Source organism: Grampus griseus (assembly GCF_964374135.1).
Source record: "Grampus griseus genome assembly, chromosome: 12".
Taxonomy (NCBI): Eukaryota; Metazoa; Chordata; class Mammalia; order Artiodactyla; family Delphinidae; genus Grampus; species Grampus griseus.
The window spans coordinates 17,156,576-17,163,075 of NC_139006.1; positions in this window are offsets into that span (position 1 = coordinate 17,156,576).

The following is a 6,500-nucleotide window of genomic DNA, read 5'->3' on the forward strand; positions in this document are numbered from 1 at the left end:
TCATCCCAACTTTAAAGCGCTACTGGGAAATAATTAGTGCTACCAGAGTCAAAAACAATGGGACCCCATCAGAAAAGACAGTCTCAGAAACTCTTGGATCTTAATTGAACAATTACCTCTTATGCCTGTGAATAGTTCATTATTACATGCACTGTTATTATTGGCTGTTATTATTGTTTTAGATGAATGCTGGGGATTTTTTTTTTTAATCATAAGTCATTTTCAACCATACTGTTCATCTCCTCCCGGCGTTCGCACGCTTCTGACATTTCCGAATGTAATAATGTAGTTGGCAGTCAGTCTCCACACCTTGCCCGGATAACGGTGTATTCTGATCACTCTGGTTGCTTGGACGGGGTGGTGAAATACTCCAGGCCTCTGTTTATACTGTTATTAATTTTTGACTCCCTGGCAAAAGCATTTGCATGAGAATCGAGCACGTCCCGACTTTTATTTTTTAGGAATCTGAAGTCATGGGGGACAATGGGGAGATCCTTGTTCATCCCAAGCTTTTGAGACAGAAACAAAAGGAGGTGGTGGTGATGGAACCAGAGGACAGGGTAGAAGGGGCATTGGGCAGTGGAGACCCCAGCCCGAGGGATGGAGGGCGGGAGGCTGGGTCAGGAGAGGCCAGGCTGGGAGTCTTGTGTTTTTGGAGGGAAGCACAAAAAGGAGAGAACAAATGAACACACATAAGGCACCTGCCGTGTGTTAGGCGCTGTGCTCAGTGCTTGGCATTCATATTTCAGGAACCATGTGTGGGACCTCATGGACTGGTGTGGATGCCTCTCCAAAAGTCATGACTCTCTTCCTTATTCACAGCACCTCATTTTGTTCAGAGTTCTCCACTCTGCTCTACAGTCATGGGCTTTCGCCGAGCCAACCACTGTGACTCTATCTCCCTTACTAGGTATTGGTATAGGAATAGCCATGTGAACCGGTTCTGGACCATGAGACAGAAGGGAAAGTCTGCCAAAGGAGGAAGAATTCTGGGGGAAAAAAGAGAAATGTAAAAAACACTATCTTCTCTTTTGCTGGGCACTGTCAGGTCTGGATGTGATGCCCAGAACTGCAGCAGCCATTTTGTGACCATGAAAGGGCTTGGTGGAACAGACAGATGAAAAGGACATGGGTCCTTGATGACACCATTGTGCTATTGAATTAACGAACCCTGGAGCTACCCTACCATAGGGTTTCTTATGATTGTTTGAGATAATCAATTTTTTTTCCTCATTTATACCAATGAGTCAGGATTTCCTATTACCCTGCCAAAATCATGAAGATATAAGAACAAATTTTTCTGCCTATTTTGCAGATGAAGAAAGTGAGACCCACAGGCTGTGTGTGCTTAAGTAAAGGCATTTGCTTAAGCACACACAGCCTGGATGTGGTGGACTCAGGATTTGAATCCTCTGGCTTAGAAGGAGACCCCTGCTGGGGGGTGGCAGGATTTTTTTTCTTTCTTTCTTTCTTTTTTTTTTTTAGCAATTTGGCCTTTCCACAGCATGGGGACATTCTGTTTTTCTATAACAACAGGCTGTGATGGCTTCTAACAGGTGAAGATGGGACAGGTTGGGTGGAGATGGGACTCAAACCCAGATCCCCATATCCCAGCTCAGAGTCTTCTCAGCGTCATCAGAGACTCCCCCCTCAGTTTGGGATATACCCACTGGATCCCACAGATCTGCCTTTGGCCACTACAGGGTGGGGTGGCTGGTCGTGGAAACTGGCCACCAGGGGCTGCTGTAGTCACACCCGGGAGTCTCCTCGGAGGAGGCCTTAGGGAAACTTGGAACCTGGGGACGTGGTCGGGAGCCCCTAGAGTGAGCTCCCCATTAAGTGAGGCTGACGTTACAAGACTGAGGAAACCCTGCCACTGCCACTCCCACAAGGAGAAAAAGGAGTCTATATCTGCCTCTGGAAAGTCTAGGACCTAGTTGCTGTGTGCTCTCAGGCAAGTTGCCTCCCTTCTCTGAACCTTTTTTCATTTTCAAAATGGAGGATCATCCCCAGTTCTCAAGTGAGGGCTTCCTTTCTCTCCCTGGTGGTCTTTCCCTTCTTTGGGGCCTAGCTCTACACAGTGGACAAAGGCCAATTAGGATGTGAGGCCCAACAACTCAGGTCAGGGTTGGATTCTAGTTCTGGCTCAGCAGCAAACTCATTAGGAGTCTTTGTGTTGCAATTGGGGAAACTGAGGCCCAGTGAGGAGAAAGGACTTAGTTTCCCCAATTGCAACACAAGAGTAAGGACTCAGTATTTCCTTAAGTCTCATTTGTTCCTTGGGATGCTAACAGATAGGAACAAAAACTTAGGTGATCGGAAAAAGTTAGGGAAATGCTGGGTTAAAGCTGGAAGGGTATCTTGCCTGCAGGACTTTTCAGAGCCTTTAATATGCTAATGTGATTTGTGCATCTCCAAGGTGGTGGGGGGAGGGGGACATAGGCATCTATTTCTCAAACTCTTTTAACCTAGAAACCCACTTTCCAAGGTGAAAATCAGCCAGACTAGGCGAAGACAGAAATAATACATCTACAGAACAGGATCTGTGCTGCCTCGTGGATCTGACTACCTGTCTCCTCTGTTCAACACCACATGGTACGTGCATTGTAATATTAGTTTCACTTTACATTTGAGACATAGGTGGCTCAAAGAGGGGCAGTCACTTGCCAAAGGCCACATGCTGGTGGGCAGTAGCCTCAGGACTGGAACCTTTGGGCCCCACTGCTCTGGGGGTGGGTCCCACTCACAGGACTAATTTGCCCTGTCATCCTGATCACACATCACCTGATGCCATCCCAGTCCTTCAAATGCCTCCACTCCCTTTGACAGAGGCTCAGAGAACTGGAACCAAGGCTCAGAGAGGCCATATAAGTCACCCAGGGTCACACATGGAGTCTATGAGGACACTGAGGCCAGTTTTTCCTGACTCCTCCCCTCCTCCTGCCACTCTTTAGTGAGCTGGTGATGGTGATGATTTAAACAAAAAACCTTTTGTCCACCGGGTTTGCCCGCCCCCCTGGCTGGGCCCCCTTCCAATGGCCAGCGAAGGGGGCCCTGTGGCGGCCGTGTGGGCCCTTTAAGAGCACCTGGGACGCGCAGGCGCAATCCAGCGCAGGGGGAAACCCAGGCGCACGTGGAGTCTCAGATGCAGCTCAGAGCTGAGCGGTGCGGGTTCGAATTCGCTGCTTGGAGGCAAGGCAGGGCTCGAAATGGGAGCGGGATCTAAAGGATGGGATGAGTCAGGAAAACACGGAGCCACCCTGAAAAGGTGAGTGTTCCCCACGTGGATTCCCTCCACTCAAATGTTTGTCGAAGCCCTCCCTCCAGTCTGATGCCTCTGGAAGATGGGGTGATGTTCTAATTGCTGTTATGACCCGAAGTGGTAGTAATAGACGCGGTTCTGGGCCAGCCACACGTGGTTACCGTATTGGACAGCTCAGCTCTAACTGGGGGTGAACCCAAGACAGCTACACGGAGAAGAAGAGGCTCCTAGCGTCCTTATGAAGAGACAGGCTTGCACCTCGGGTGGGGGGAGGGGGCTGGATCGGCTGGCAGCGGCTCCCCTCTCCCTCGTTCACCCAACATGAAGTCCCAGCGGCGCGGGGTGTGGCAACTGAGGCCGGACCTGCGTTCTGGAGCCAAGCAGGCCATATTTGGGGGTCGTTGGTAGTTTTTAGTCACTGCATAGCACAACAGTTAAGAGCTTAGACTCTGAATCAGAGGGCTGGTGTTCTACCCGAGCTGCTTCGCTGATCTCCATCCTCAGCTGTGTGACTTTAGGCAAAGTGATTGCTCTTCTCTGGGCCCATATCACGCGCACCTGAACAGTTGTGAGGACTAAATACCATTTAGTGCTGAGCCTGGTAGCCAGTCTGCCTCCAGTAACTGGGCTGTCTGTAATTGTAGTAATGATAACATCGTTATCACCTGCGCTGCTCCTCCAATGTGGTATAAAGTGCAGGAGTGCCTCGTGCCAGAATGACGAGGCTGGAGGGCCCTTTGAGATCAGCTAGCTCAGCTCCCAGGGAGAAGAAAACTGGCCAAGGCACCCAGGAAGCCAGTGCTAGGCCAGAGCTAGAACCCCAGCTGGGTCCTGGGGCCATGCCCCGACTGGCTGTGCTCCGTGCCTGCACCTGCCCTGCTTGCAGACCCGCCCTGCAGAGGGTAAGATTCTTCCCAGGATAGGGGGCGGGTCCTCACCCCCGGTGTGAGGGACCTGACCTGGAGGGTGGCTCCCATCTCTGTCCTCTCTCCTGATGCCCCAGTGTGGGCGGGCCTGGTGGTGGGCCCAGGACGTGGGGGCCTGGGCTACCTGGAATTGGTGCTGGTAGCCCCTTAGAACAGCTGAGCCACAGGCTGCCAAGCAGCCGTAAACCTGGCTGTAGACCCTGCTGCTCTGTCCCTCTCCCAAGTACCCGCCCTGTGCTGTGGTCTCCTTGAATCCCATCTCTGGTTCTGGCGCTGCCCCCTTTGGGGATGGACCTGTTCCGGGTCACTCAAAGTACCATTGGTAGGATTTGCACCCAGGGCTAGCTCACTCCAGGGGCTGGGTTGCCCTGGGAGCTGCGATGCCCCCAGGCGTACTTCAGTGATGGATGAAGGTGGAGCGTCGAGGCAGCCTGGCCCAGGGTGTGGGGCTGGATGCCGGAACCTGGCTCCCTCTTACCATCCTTGTGGCCGTTTCTCAGATTCTCTGCGTCCTCATCTGTAAAGTGGGGATGCTTTTATTACATACCTGAGAAGGCTGTCATGAGACTCAATTATGTGTGGTCAGAAAAGCACTGTGTCAGCTGCCGTTTACATCCTATTTGTGATAACTCCCAGGGGCCTTTCACGCAGCGCTGACTTCCCTAGCTTGTCACCCAGCAGGACCCCTGCTCCTGCTCTCCAGGGCCTGGGTGGTGTGTTTGGTTCATTGACCCAGCTCAGAAGGGCCCGGGTCCCGCCCTGGACACAGGCTCTTCCTCTCGGAGCCTCCGTGTGCTGCCAGGCTCAGGGGTCTGGCCTTAGGGAGGTGGGTGTCTGCACTGCAAGGTCACATCCACGGTGTCCCCTCTGTCCCTCTTCTGCCCTGAACCTACCATGCCAGGCATCCAGACAGGGCTCCATGCATGAGAGGGGAGGCCTGAATCAGACTGGGGACTCCCCCTGTTCAGACATTGGGCCAACAAGCCAGGGGAGAAGGTGGGGACAGGACGTGAGGAAGAGTCTGTGCTTTACTGCTTGAACTACAACTTTCCACAGACTTGCTGTGTGACCTCAGGCAGGTCGCTTCACATCTCTGAGCCGCTTCTTCCTCTAGAACACCCCGTACCTTGCAAGCAGTGGTGAGGCTCCAAAGAGCTGCCGTGTATAGGAAAATGGGCAGCACACAGTAAGTGCCTGATAAATGCTGAGCATCCTGGAGCAGGGATGGTCTCCTGGACATCCCCAGGCACCAGGGCACGGGGTGGGTGTGTGCTGGGGCTGGCCAGGGAGATGGCCACTGCTCAGCCACTTTGGCCTGTCCCCAGCCACTCTGCCTCCAGGGAAGCAGGGATGGTGCCAGGCACAGAGGAAGAGCTGGGAAGGAATTTAGTGATGCAGGGGAACACCAGCCCCAGACCACCTCTGTACCCCTCAGGGAATGAGCCAGAGTGGCCTGGGCTCAGTTCTGTCTCGGCTGCTCTAGGACCGATCACTGACCCAACTGAGTGGCTGACACGTAAACAGGGTAAATGACAGTGTCCACTTTGAAAGAGCTGGAGAAGTAAATGAAACATTGCATACGAAGTGGCCCAGCAGAGGAGGGGCCAGGAGGCTCCTGGCCTGCTTCCGAGGGCTCCAAGCCCAGTCAGCAGGGGAGGAGACAGCCCCTTTTACTCCTAAGGGGAGGAAGGAAGAACGAACAAAAACAAGAGCTGCAAAACATCCCACAGCTGAGACACCATCTGTGTTTTCCTTTTTTTTTTTCTTTCTCTTCGTTTTTAAAACAATATAGTGCAGACCGCACTTCTCACAGTAGAATATAATGGTCAATTTTAGTATAAAAAAAAAACATTCTCAGAGATTCGTAAATGCACTTAGTGCTTGAACAGGCCTTGGAGAGAGATACAGTACCGCTTCTGGGGTGCCAGAGGGGCCAGGGCTTGGGGAAATCGGGCCTTGGAGACTTAATGGGGGGACCCCCTGCCTGCCTTATCCCCTGGAATGGTGTGGGGCAGGCCTTGGAGGGTGGCTTGCAGGAAAAGAGTTGGATTGGATCTCCCAATTAAAACCAGCAGGTTGCCCCCAGAACTGGCTCCTAGGAGAACCCCTGAAGGAGGCGGGGTCTGGTCCCTCTGACATTGTTAGCCCCTATGGCGCCTTTGTGCACATGGGTGAATGGTGCCCCTTCCTCAAGATTCAGGAAATTGCCGTAATAAATATACAAGTCTAGGATGCAAATGGTGTCTCCTCAGATGAGTTGCCTTGTGCAGTACACAGCCTGCACAACTGTGCCCAGAAGCCCTGTAAGATGT